Genomic DNA, 13,268 nt, shown 5'->3' on the forward strand with positions numbered 1-13,268 from the left:
CTCAACACCAGAAAGAAAATCCAACGAAAAAAAATGGGCAAAGGATCTGTATAGATACTTCTCCAAAGAGGACATACAGATGGCCAATAGACTTATGAAAAACTGCTTAATGTCACTAATTATCAGAGAGATGCAAATTAAAACTACAATGAGATATCACCTCACACCTGCCAGAATGGCTAGCATCAGCCTATCAACAAACAACAAGTGCTGGTGAGGATGTGGAGAAAAGGGAACCCTAGAACACTGCTGTTGGGACTGCAGATTGGTGCAACCATTATGGAAAGCAGTATGGAGTTTCTCAAAAAATGAAAAATAAAACTGCCATTTGATCCAAGTGATTCCACTTGTGGGACTATATCCTAAGAATCTTGAAACACCAATCAGAAAGATTATATGCACCCCTATGTTTATAGCAGCATTATTTACCGTAGCTAAGATCTGGAAACAGCTCAAGTACCCATCAGTAGATGAGTGGATAAAAAAGCCCTGGTAGGCTGGCCAGTGGCTCAATGATTGAGAGTCAAGCCATGAACCAAGAGGTCATGATTCGATTTCCAGTCAGGGCACATGCCTGGGTTGCGGGCTGGATCCCCACTGGCAGCCGTGCAAGAGGCAGTTGATCAAAGATTTTCTCTCATCATGGATGTTTCTATCCTTCTCTCCCTCTCCCTTCCTCTTTCTGAAATCAATAAAAACATATTTTCTTAAAAAAGCAAAAAAAAAAAAAGTGGTAGTATATTTACACAGTGGAATATTATTGGCTGTAGAAAAGTAGGAGCTCTTATCTTTTCCAACAGCATGGATGGATCTGGAGATTATTATGCTAAGTGAAAGAAGCCAGTTAGACAAGACAAATATCACGTGATCTCACTTATATGTGGACTCTAATGAACAAAATAAACTGACAAACAAAATAGATCCAGTGTCATGGATGCATGGAACAGAATGACAGATCTCAGAAGGAAGGGGGGTGAGAGTGACAGAAGAGATTAGACAATAGTATGGGAGGCCTAGGGTAGAGCCAGGGTTGGGTGGAGTAGGGCAAGAGAGGAAAGCAGGGAACATAAAAAACAACCACAACCTGATTTTAACTTTTTTTTTTTTAAGTAATGTTTTTATTTGCTGTATAAATGAAAGGTAAAACAGACCAAAAAAATGGTCTCAATTTGTAGTGGAAATGAGAGAAAGGGAAGGTTTCACATTTAGTGAATAACCTCTTTAGGTCAGGCTCTTTCACACAAATCATCTCATGGAGTCTCACAACAATATTCTAATTATTGTATGTATATGTAATTGCTTGTAACATACTTAGGAGGAAATGAAGTCTAGATCAAGTAATAAACAGAAGGCTGCACTGCTAACAAAAGGTCACGTAGGGATGTGAACCAACTCTGTGTGACACCAACTCTTGATGGTTATGACACTAAGACTGTGGAGCCTGGAGAAGACAAAGAAACAAAACCACTCATAGGGTAGTTTTGAGCACATTAAGAAGTCATTTACAGAAAGAATATTCAGCCATCTTCAAATCTATCTATTCCAGCATTTGATAAAAGCTTAGCAAATTTTACTTAATTGGTCATGATGTGGATCATGTACAAAGTGATGGTAAAACCTATGACTTTGAACTTAACCAGGTATATTTTTCATTATTTCATGGATGACTGCATTAAAATAGCTGAAGGATCATTAAACACACAGGATTGATTACTGAGGCAGCTTGCTGAACTGTTTTCGTTAGCACTCAGAATGAGAGAAAATGATCATCTTTTCCAAGTTAATAGTTCAGAGAGCTTCTTCAACACAGCTCCTCTGATAGCTCTACCTTAATGAATTACCTTAACAACTGAATCTTCTATCATGTGCTTTCTTAAACTCTTGATGTACTATAATGCTTTGTATAGTAATTTATATCTGGTCACTTCAAGTTCTATAAATGTGTTTGCAGCATTATGTATAGTATTGTTCAGTGAACTGGTTAATAGGATTCTTCAGGACAGTGATCAACTCTTTAAAGTGTTTGTATTGAGGTGTATGTAGGGGAGGGATTAATGGGAGAGAAGGGCAGGGAGGTCAACATTTTAGCAAAAAGATAAAGAAATAAATAGGACTGAGACAACTTAGTAAGAGGAAAGCCAAATAAAATCATATCATGAGTCAAGAGGAGAGTCTATAATGAGAGAAGAATCAAATACCACAGAGAAGTTGAGCAGGATGAGATTCACAGAGAAAAGGACATTATTGATGGTAATTTTATTAGAGTGATGAGAGAATAAGGTAGACTATAGAGGATTAATGAATGAGTTGGGGATGAGAAAGTGGAGGGAAAAAGGGTAATTTAGGTTTTATTTACATGTACTATCAATCCACATATTAAATGTAAGAAAAGCCTATTATAAGATAAAAAATCAAAAGTTATAGTATTTATTTCCCACAGCCACTAGATTGTCATGCTAAATTCTGCTAATTCTACCTCCTAAGCATGTGCTTAATTGATCTCTCATTTCTTGCCTCTTTTCATTGCTGTGGTTCAGACCCTCATTTTTTCTTGCCTAGCCTGCTTCAAAGGATTCATTTTGTGGTTTCTTGACTCTGCATATGTCTCCCTCAAACCTTCACACATGTTTTATTTTATTTTATCCAAACTATACAACTAAACTTTTTCAACTCCCTTGCTTAAAACCATGTCTACAAGGTAAAACCAAACTTTGTTAAAAGGCTTCCCATGATCTGCCTCCCTTTGCTACCACTCAATACTTTACTGTTTAAATTTCAGCAAAACCAAGCTACTGCACTTTCTTAAATACTCAGTCCTCATCTTTCTGCCTTTGTGTATCTTCAGTGTCTCCTTGTCTGTTTCCACCCTCCCCTTGAAAACATTGCTTTTTCTTATCTCTACTTATTTCTCTAGACTCAGATTGAGTGTTTTATAAGCTAAAATGCATTGCCTCTAACTATTGGGATTAGCTAGGTGGTCTACATATATCTGTAGTATCCCATGAATACCTCTATCCTCCGGGAGCTGAATGCAGTGGGAGGCAAGTGCCCAGTCACGCTGATTAGTCTCATCACCCCAAGTCAAGTCTCCTTCCTCACCATTTACCTCCTTTTACTGTCTCCGACCTACCTCCATCCCCCTTCCCCTTTGGTAATCACCATATGAGGCTGTTTTTTGTTTGTTTTGTTTTTTTGTTTAATCCCTTAACCTATTTTACCCAGCCCCCTACCGCTCCCCTCCGACAGCTGTCAGCCTGTTCTCTGTATCTGTGAATCTGTTTCTATTTTGTTTGTTAGTTTATTTTTCCACATATGAGTGAAATCATATGGTATTTGTCTTTCTCTGCTTATTTCACTTAACACTCTCCGTTGTCCATCCATGGTGTTACAAATGGTAAGATTTCCTTATTTTTTTTTTTTTTACAACTGGGTAGTATTCCATTGTGTTACTTAAAATTCCATTTGATTTACTTAAATTGTTTTTAAAAAGTATAAACTTAGATATAGTCTGTAAAATTATTACTAGAGTTTTCTAACTCAAGATTATATTTTTCGTTTAAATTTTAACCTATAAAATGTAACTAGAGTGACCAATTGAAATGACTATACTAATAATTTGACCTTGAAAAAGAACACTTTTGTTTCTGCTGGGAAAAAAACTTTATACTTTTCTAGATCCAAACTTCTGGTTAGTTCCTAATTTCTTAATGGCAAGGTTAAACTAAAATAAAACACTGGAATTCCAAATGCTTTGCTATCCTTTTGTTTAATATTAGAAATAAAAATATAATAAAGGTCAGATAACATTAACAAAATCCTGATCTATAATTCAAAGTCTCATTTAATTTATTGCTGGAGATTCTATCTAATTCTTTAGCATATGCTAACTTAATACTGTCAATAAATTATAACATTATTTGAACACCTTTAAAGATTAATTTATTTTACGGAATTTCATTTCCAACATGATTTATATCACAACTGTAGTTCTCTTGGTTTTAATTCCAAAAGCATCAATAAAAGGAAAAATGATTTCCCACTTTTCTAAGCTTCTTAATACATCAAACACAGTATTTCTTTGAATGGTTCAACACCATGGCCTCATACTTTTTCTGACTGCACAATAGAAAAGAGAGACATTTGTGATAAATGTGGCCAAATGACTTCTCTGAGTTACTCTGTGTACCTAATCTTACACTTTTTGGAAAGGAATAAGTAGTTAGGGAATCCTGATTTATTTTCAAAATAAAAGCATAGGAAATGATTGCAATTAATGCTTGAGCATACACAAAGTTCAAATGGTAAAATATTTTTCCCTGAAGTCAAGAGTTATAGTACCAAAGAGCTTGAGAATATACACAGGAAAAATAACTACAGTAAGACTGTTGACATTAGCCAAATAAAAAATAGCCATTCAACTTAGATTGAGAAGATGTGCCATACTGAGCAAAAAAAAGAATAAAAGCCATTCACAGAGAGAGAACCCTAAAAGGTAATAATCTTTTAATTATAGTTAAGGTAAATTTTGATTCATAATAAATAATTTTATCCTATAGGCATAAATTAACAAGATATATGATCCACCTTCTTAGAAAAGAAAAAAAAATCTAAATGTGTATGCATTGCTCTTCTTTTTTTTAAAACAGCCTTTGATATTTAGTTATTTTTAGCTGTGATCTTTCTTGCACCAAAAGGGAAGAACTCTTTCATTATAAATGTTAAATACTAAGACGCCTTTGAAGGAGTTTTAATCTTCAGGAAATTATTTCTTAAGTGGGCTCTTCCCATGGTAGAAGTGTTAGCAGTGGGGGAGAGAGCAGAAAAAATAAAGGAGAAGGAGATTAGGTTCTAGATAACTTTCTTAGGAACAAAAATCCAAGTATCTCTTGATAGCAAACTTTGTAGCTGCTAGGAAATCAGGCCAAGACACTCAATATAAAATTTCAGACTCAATAAACCGCACACAGTTCATACTAAATTCCCCTAATTGTCAATGAATAGTACACTCCCTCATAGAAAACCAAAAAGGTCATGTTAAATTACACAGGCCCATGCTGTTCCACAAATCCGTGTACCTTGCATCTCTGACTTGTGTGTTGGCCCTGCAATTTTCTGAACTTCACTCAGCTTTACCACCCACTGGTTATTCGACTCTAATCAATGGAAGCAAATATCCACATAGCTTGACCTTCATCCAACCTCACGAAGGTTAGAAGGGCAAGAGAATTCAAAGAGGAAATAAAGTAGTAACTACTAGTGTGCCTTGTAAATCACAGAAATAGATTTAATGTTTTTTTGGTCTTCTTTTAATAGGGGAAGGGAGTGAATGAGGATTACATAAAGCAATTGACTTTTAAGTTTGAAAAAATGTATACTATAGCCCTGGAAAATGTCCATAAATTCAGTTTTTCATGACTTGTATATATTAAGACTAGATGTTTGTTTGTTTTTAAAATATATTCTATTAATTTTTTTACAGAGAGGAAGGGAGAGGGATAGAGAGTTAGAACTATCAATGAGAGAGAAACATCAATCAGCTGCCTCCTGCACACCCACTACTGGGGATGTGCCCACAACCAAGGTACATGCCCTTGACCGGAATCGAACCTGGGACCCTTCAGTTCACAGGCCGACGCTTTATCCACTGAGCCAAGCTGGTCAGGGCTAAGACTAGATGTTAACACGTTACCATAGTAGCAAGGCTTCTTTTTAAAAAGGATGGGAGGAATCATTTTCTATCATTTTAGCGCTAGGAAAAACAGCACAATGGAAATGACGATGGATCCTTTTCTTTTAACCTTTTAAATCCCACCACTAGATCAGTTTTCTAATCTAGAACACCCAAAAAGATTGCATGGAGGCATGTCTAGCTTGGTTCCTCTTGGTCATCACAATCCTGGAAATACTCACACAGCTGTCACCCTCCCAAGGAAAGGAGTGTTTGGCCTCAGACAGAGGGAAGGAAAGAAACAGGAAAACGGAAAGGTAGCAGAGGAGTCTGTGGGTAAGAGGCAAAGTTTGCCCTTGATAACTCATTTCCCCTTCAGCTCCTCGCCTTCGTTCTCACCTCACCCCATAGCACTCTTTGTTTTTAGTTTTATTTATATCATTATTTATTTATATTTTAATGGAATTAATTGGGGCGACGTTGGTTTACAAAACCATACCGGTCTGTAGTATATGACTCAAAAAAACACCATCTGCACGCTGCCTCATGTACCCATGGCAACAAAGTCTCTTTCTCTCTCTATTCCACCTGCGCCCCCACCATTTGCCCACCTCCCCCTCAACCCCACCTCCTTTTTCTTTGGCTATCTCCATACTTGGCTGTGTCTAGGTACTATGTACATAGTTTTTTGGCGAATTCCTTCATCTTCTTTCATCCGGTCTCCCCTCTCCCCACACCAGCTGTCAGTCTGTTCCATGAATCCATGCCTCTGCTTCCATTTTGTTCCTCAGTTTATTTTGTTCATTAGATTCCACACATAAGTGAGATCATATGGTTTTTGTTTTCCTCTGCCTGCTTATTTCACTTAGCACAATCATCTCCAGGTCCAGCCATGCTGTAGCAAAAGGTAACATTTTATGCCGATAGTATTCCATTGTGTAAATGTAGCCCAGTTGTTTTTATCCACTCATCTACTGATGGACACTTGGCTGCTTTCAGATCTTGGCTATTGTAAATAACGCTGCAGTGAACATAGGGGTGCATATAGTCTTTCAAAGTAGTGTTTCAGGATTCTTAGGATATATTCTCAGAAGTGGGATTACTAGACTCTTTAGTCTTCTCTTCTTTCATCAAAAACTGATTTGCAAAGGGGCTCACAAATCAGCCTCTTTAACTTTGAGGTGAGTTAAAGTTAATACTGTTTTCAAATTACATTTGCATAGTTAAGCCTAATCTATAATTGTGGGATAAAAGAGTTGCCTTCTGTTAAAGGATTTTTAGGCATCGACAGGGAGGAAGTTTATTATTTGGGATATTGTGTAGCATTTTGAAATCAAATAGTTCCAAAAGAAAAGTAATTTCAGTTCTACTTTGGTTTACCTTAAACTTTCATAAAAGCATATAAAACTGTCTGCTTTGATGCAATTGCCTTTTATAATATCAATTAAGGATTTTAAAGAACAATAACAAGTAAAAATAAAATCAAACAAAGGTCCAGGATATGAAAACTGCTGTTAGAAGAGGCTATTTTAGCATCTCTGAAAAGTCTCTATGCTTGTGTATTACAAAATTTTATCCACATTCTTTTGGTAAGAGAAGGATGAGGAAAGAGAATGTTGATTTTCCTGAGTCTGCTCTATGCCAGACATGCTCCTAGACACTTACACAAAACTTATTTTATAACTCTAATAATTTCTTCTTTTTCCTTTTCTTTTCTTTTCTTTTCTTTTTTTTCTTCCCTTCCCTTCCCTTCCCTTCCCTTCCCTTCCCTTCCTTTCCCTTCCCTTCCCTTCCCTTCCCTTCCCTTCCCTTCCCTTCTTCCCTTCCCTTCCCTTCCCTTTCTTTGCTTTCTTTTCCCTTTCCCTTCCCCTTCCCCTTCCCCTTCCCCTTCCCCTTCCCCTTCCCCTTTCCCTTTCCCTTTCTTTCCTTCCTTCCTTTCTTCTTTTTTTCTTCTTGCTGCAAAAAGCCTTATTGTTTTATTTGGTCCAATGCATGGGTGAGGGTTTCAGGGTGGTTAAAAGAATGGCTAGTAGTTTTGGGAAGAGGCTCAGGTAAAAGCCAGACACCAGGGGATGCAGAGGGGCCCCTCAAAGGCCTCTGGGCTCCAAAGGCTCCCAGTCGTGCTTGAGGGTGAGCCTTTCCAAGAGATACTCGCCCAGCCCAGCCTGGGGGCCGGCAGCCTGCGGAGGTGAGTCAGGTGTCGCCCATCTTCTTGATGAGATTCACCTCCTCTCCCAGGAAGTGGTTCTGCAGGAAGTCCCAGAGCTGAGGGCCTGCAGGGGCGGAACCCAGGGCCGGCAGCTCCACAAGGGCCTGGTTCAGGGTCCTCTCCAAGGCCAGGGCGGCCTCCGTGGCGTCCTGAGTTTTGCCCACTCCTCTTGGGGAGGCTTTAGCTCGTCCTGGAAGAGAATGCGGCCACTGCGCTGGTTTTGCATCTTTAAGATGTTCAACGCCCTCCCACTTCTTTGTCAACTCATGGAATCAGTGGTCCACGCCCTCCAGAGCTACACTGTCAAGGTCAAAATAGAAGCCCAGAGAGAGGTAGGTGTGGGAGGCCCGCAGATGCAGGCTGGCCAGGCGGTTGACCGCAGACTCCCCCTCAGTGGAATAATTTTGACAAATTTGGAGCTCAGAATTTGGAGGTAGAAAAGAAACCAGTGTGTTGGTTGGTTCCGGAAGTGGTTCTGAAGGTGGTGACTGGATAAGACGCAGGAGAGTGGCCGGAGGCTGGAAGAAGGGGCGTCCCTGGGCCTGTTCTGTCCAAACACTGTTGAAGCAAGAGACAGATCCGGGACCGCCGAGGGCACTGCCTAATTCTTTTTAAAAAATATATTTTTAAAAATTTTGGAAACCAAGGTTTTTTAAAATACATTTTTTTATGGTTATCAGAAATTCTGAAGCGAAAGTCTTATAGACTGCATACATTTTGGAGCCTTTTAAAGCCATTTATGTCCTTATGTCATTGAGTCTTCCAATAGAGAAACGTATTTGTTATGAAATGCTTTAAGAACATGTGTGATTTTTTGCAACCCTTTTAATTAATTACTTTCAGTTTGTAAAACATTGAATTTAAGACAAATAGCATATTGAGAGGAAAGCTATATTTTCTTTTTTCAAAATATTTGTGATTTCATTAGTACTTTTGAAATCTGGTTCTTAGAATAATATATTACATTTGCCCACTGTAAGGGACTGTGTACTTCGTGTTGATTTAAGTAACTCCAGAGAAGCAGTTGTCAACCTTTTGGACCTCACAGACCACCAGTGGTCTGCAGACCACCGGTTGGCGACCGCTGCTCCAAAGAGCGACTTTACACAAAAGAAACAAAAGCTTGTAGCCATACGACCAGTGATTATCAATTGGTATGTCACAGAATTTTTAAAACATGCAATACCTGACTCTTTAGTCAGGGACACTTACCTCTTTTCCCTGAGATTGTCAGATAAAAAAATTATAACAGCCAACACAACAATAGCCATTGGTTGTGAATGAATCAAAATTATACCTATTTTCAGATCAGAAAAAATTTTTTGTGTGTGTGTGCCATGGAATTTTAGTCATTAGTTTATGTGTACCACGAGATGAAAAAGATTGCAGATCGCTGCCGTGGACTAAAAGCAAAGGCAGTAGGGCCTGAAAACGCCAGCGGTGTTATGTGGAGAATGATGTAATGCTAAACGTGCTCCGCATCCGTAGGGGAGGGTCGAAGATGCCAGGTAGTTGTCAGACCCTGGGAAAGTGAATCAGCATGTTTTAGAGTAGATTGTGAAAAGCATTCTATCTGCTAACTTACCAGGGCTTTTCACTCCAGGGTCACACAGAAATGTGGTCAATAGCTTATTTATAGCTGGCAAGAATATACATTTGGCTAACATATGTTTATTGATATACAGGCAAAAATTATATACTCAAAATGGTAGGCTCTTCAAGTTCTCTTAAGCTTTCAGTCTTATCCCAAAGAATGTATGCGTTATATTTATTTTGAATGACTGTGAAGTGGACCCTAAATTGATTAATATCCAAACTTTTTCAAAACTTTGGCGAGATATTCTCTTGAAAATGAGATGACAGCCGTGACCATCATTTGTAAAGCAGATCAGAAAGCTTTTGCAATGCAATGAAGGTCAAAGACAGAAAGCTCACTTTTCATGGACTACTCCTTTAACCACATTTCTCTCAAGCAGTGTCTATTAAAATGCAGCCTACCTACTTCTTCCATGCCAGATATTAATTATTTTGACAAGCAATAGGGAAATGTCAAGAATATGTGAACTGATGAAAACAAAAGCAATGCAGTTTCCAAGGATGCACCTGACAGCTCTTAGGGGATCTGGAGAAATGAGAGCAGAGTTACAGAGAAGATTTCAAGTGTTTTCCTAATAAACTCAGGCAATTGAAAGTTGTAAAAAGTCATCAGATTTATACGAAACTTGGATTCACCCTAAATGCATAGTAACTTTCTTTGATAACTTTTTTTAAAACTGAATTTATATTAGAATGATTTGATTTGATACAGGGTGGGGCAAAAGGAGGTTTACAGTTGTGAGCACATGAGTTTATTCTTGTATTATCATTTATTAATTATTCTATTATTTTCCACATGAATAGCTATAAGCTTACTTTTGCCCCACCCTGTGTTATAGTAAGGTAGACTTAGTATGGATTTATATAATGAAGCGGTTTCTTTTTTATTGTGGTAGAATTGACAAATATTATGTTATTTTTCAGGCTAACACCTAGTGATTTGACATTTATATACATTTCAAAATGATCACCACAGTAAATCTAGTTATCTATCATTTACTTCTATACAAAGTTGATACAGTATTATTGTCTATATTACTTATGCTGTATGACTTGTTTATCTTATAACGGGAAGTGTGTTCCTCTTGAGGATAAAGTCTGTGTTTGTGTTCCTTATATTGTGTTTCCAGCATCATTGCAGGCCAGCACCAGAGCATAGTGGCCTTTCCATAGGTACTTATTTAGGGAGCACATAGTTCAAGAGGAACTAGAAAGGGAGTGGTGGTGGACAATAAGAGAGAAAGGAGGACAATTAGAAGGAAAATCTTGGTGTCACAGAAACCCAGAGGAGCAATTCAAGAAAGGACCAGCCAACAGTGTTTCCTGCTGCAAAGGGGTCACACAAGATAGAAGCTGCAAAACTAAGCGTGTGCTATTCTTCTTCTATACAGACACCCGACTGCTTGTTATTTCATTCATATTTACATTTAATTAAGTGCTAGTAGTATAATGAATGTCAGGCTATGTTTTCGGTAGATGGATTTCTTTTTCCTCAATTACAAATTTCCTTTAAAGCTCTCCAAAGTACACATTCATCAGAACCAACAGAAGTACTTTAAATGAGAGTGTCAAGAAGCAAAATGCTGTTTTGTTGGGTGTAGGTTAAATCACATAATAATAATAACCTATGCAGATGCAAATGTAATCTGTGGCTTCAGGATTGAAAACAACAGTCTTTCATCTCATGTTATGTTTTAACATGTTACAACCTGTGAATTCACATATTTCATAGAAAGGTAGCTATGCGCTTTTAAGAGCAAGAACAAAACTGAAAAAAATAATCCTTGAAAATGTTAACTCAGTGTGAACTCACCTAAGATTTTTTGAAGTGAAATAAGGAAGCTAATTGTGCAGGACAGTGGTTCCCTCATTCGTTCAGCAAACAGTTCACTGAGCACCTGCTGTGTGCTAAGTACGGTTCTAGGTCAGGGGGTATAGCAGTAAAAGAAGCGGATGTGCTCACAGCCTTTTAGGTCTTGCAATTCTAGGTGATATTAAAAGTATATGGTTAAGAATAGTTAATTAATTGAAATGGTAATACATACTCTGGAGATTAAATAGAGGATACTTTTGAAGGAATATAAAGAGGGCACCTTGTTGTATAAAATATGACAAGATTTAATATGTGCCCTCATAGTACCAAAATATATATTTCAATAGTCTTACGGGAATATAACTACCCCAAGTAAGTGCTATTTATTGAAGAACTAATAGAAGTTAGCTTGATGAATTGAGAGTGGAGAGGATTGGAGAAATCTTCTTGAATGGATAGGACAGCATATGCTCCCTAGGGTAGGAAGGGGTCATCACATTGGGAAAACTGGAAGCAAAAGGAACATTAGAGAGAAGATGTTTATCTGGAACATTAGAGGGGATAAAAGAAATGTGGCCCATTGAGAGACTGGAGAGATGGTACGGAGAGCCTTGGGATTATATTAAAGATGGGGTCTTCATCCTTTTATGAAAACCAATGAAATATCATAAATAGGTGAGTGACATGAACAAATCCTTTGAAGAATTTCTCTTTATTTAGAGCATTTTAAAAATGAACACAAAACTAAAAAATATATAAATAAAGCAGCTATTATATTTAGGATATTGTCTTTTGTGATTAGGAATCCTCATATGAAGAATAGAAATAATGATAACTTTCTTTTAGGATTCTTGGAAACATTGAATAAAGTGCTTTACATGGTTTCCAGTATATTATAGGCTCTTAAATGTTATTTTCCTTCTTAATCCTAGATAAGGAAAATCATCTGTCCATTTACTGGTTTCTTATCTAACCATAAGTTAATGCTCACTGACTGGCATTGCTAGGAGGAAAAGCAGAGGCTTTTCAAGAACACGATTTTCCATTCTCAGAGCATCCTTGAGTCACCATTTAATGAGGGAAGCCTGATTTTATCACAGTGATATCCTTGATGGGCACTGGCCTTCAAACATCCAGACTGGTACCCTGATTGGCTAGGTCCAAATCTGGGAGACCCACCATGAGACAGAACTGCCTTGGGAAATTTGCATTTGGCTTGGAGTTAATTCGAATTATCTGGAAATTCCTCAGGAAATCACATATTAAATTCCTCTAAGTACCCTACTTCACTGGGGAACTGCTTGAACCACACCAGACTTCATAATGGAAATTTCCAGCATTTGTATGCCCTGGAATCGTTGGTTGCTTCAAAACAGCATGGCTAAAGCAACTTATAGCAATTTATAATTTTGACGTTTTGAGTGAATTTTTTTAAAAAGAAAATTCTCTGGTATTAAGTGTATGCCACACATTAAAATCCAGGGTTTGTTTGTTTTTTGGACGGAAAATGAACTTAAAGGGTGATATAGTCTAATGTACCCAGTAATAACTGCGCTTGAGAGTGAGTGAAGCCTGCTCAGACTCCCTGTTAGCTCTGATGATAGTTGGGAGCAACGGCATACAGAATCCATTGTCTTAATTTCCGAATAATCCTTTTGACAAAATGTCTAAATAACAAACACCAAAAGTAGTTCTTTTTGAGAAAAATAAAGCAACAAGAAGCAGCAGCTATGAATGTTAATGGTTATATTGTTTCAAAACACAAATCTTTCTGAGAAAATAGTAGTAGGAAAATACTCCAGCTTCAGTAGACATTTCTGTTGGAAATTAATCAAACATGGTTATTAGAGCTCATATTCAAAGGATAAGTATTTCAGGAAAAGTGCCCCATTCATAATTCTCCAGAGTTGTGATATGTGAGCTGTTGATATTTGTGTTAGACTTATTAGTTTGTTCTAAAAGATGTATCATGTGAGCCTTGG

The 13,268-nt window shown here is 37.5% G+C and overlaps 1 pseudogene across 1 annotated transcript; it reads right to left on the reverse strand.

The window, feature by feature from the left end:
• Positions 1–7,755: 7,755 nt before the first annotated feature.
• On the reverse strand, positions 7,756–12,906 carry LOC308520872 (ferritin light chain-like; annotated as a pseudogene). Its single transcript has 2 exons — positions 12,826–12,906; positions 7,756–8,395 (listed from the first exon to the last, which is right to left on the reverse strand). The product of its transcript is annotated as a ferritin light chain-like (transcript).
• Positions 12,907–13,268: the final 362 nt, after the last annotated feature.

The sequence above is a fragment of the Myotis nattereri genome (assembly GCF_964212035.1).
Source record: "Myotis nattereri genome assembly, chromosome: 6".
Lineage (NCBI taxonomy): Eukaryota > Metazoa > Chordata > Mammalia > Chiroptera > Vespertilionidae > Myotis > Myotis nattereri.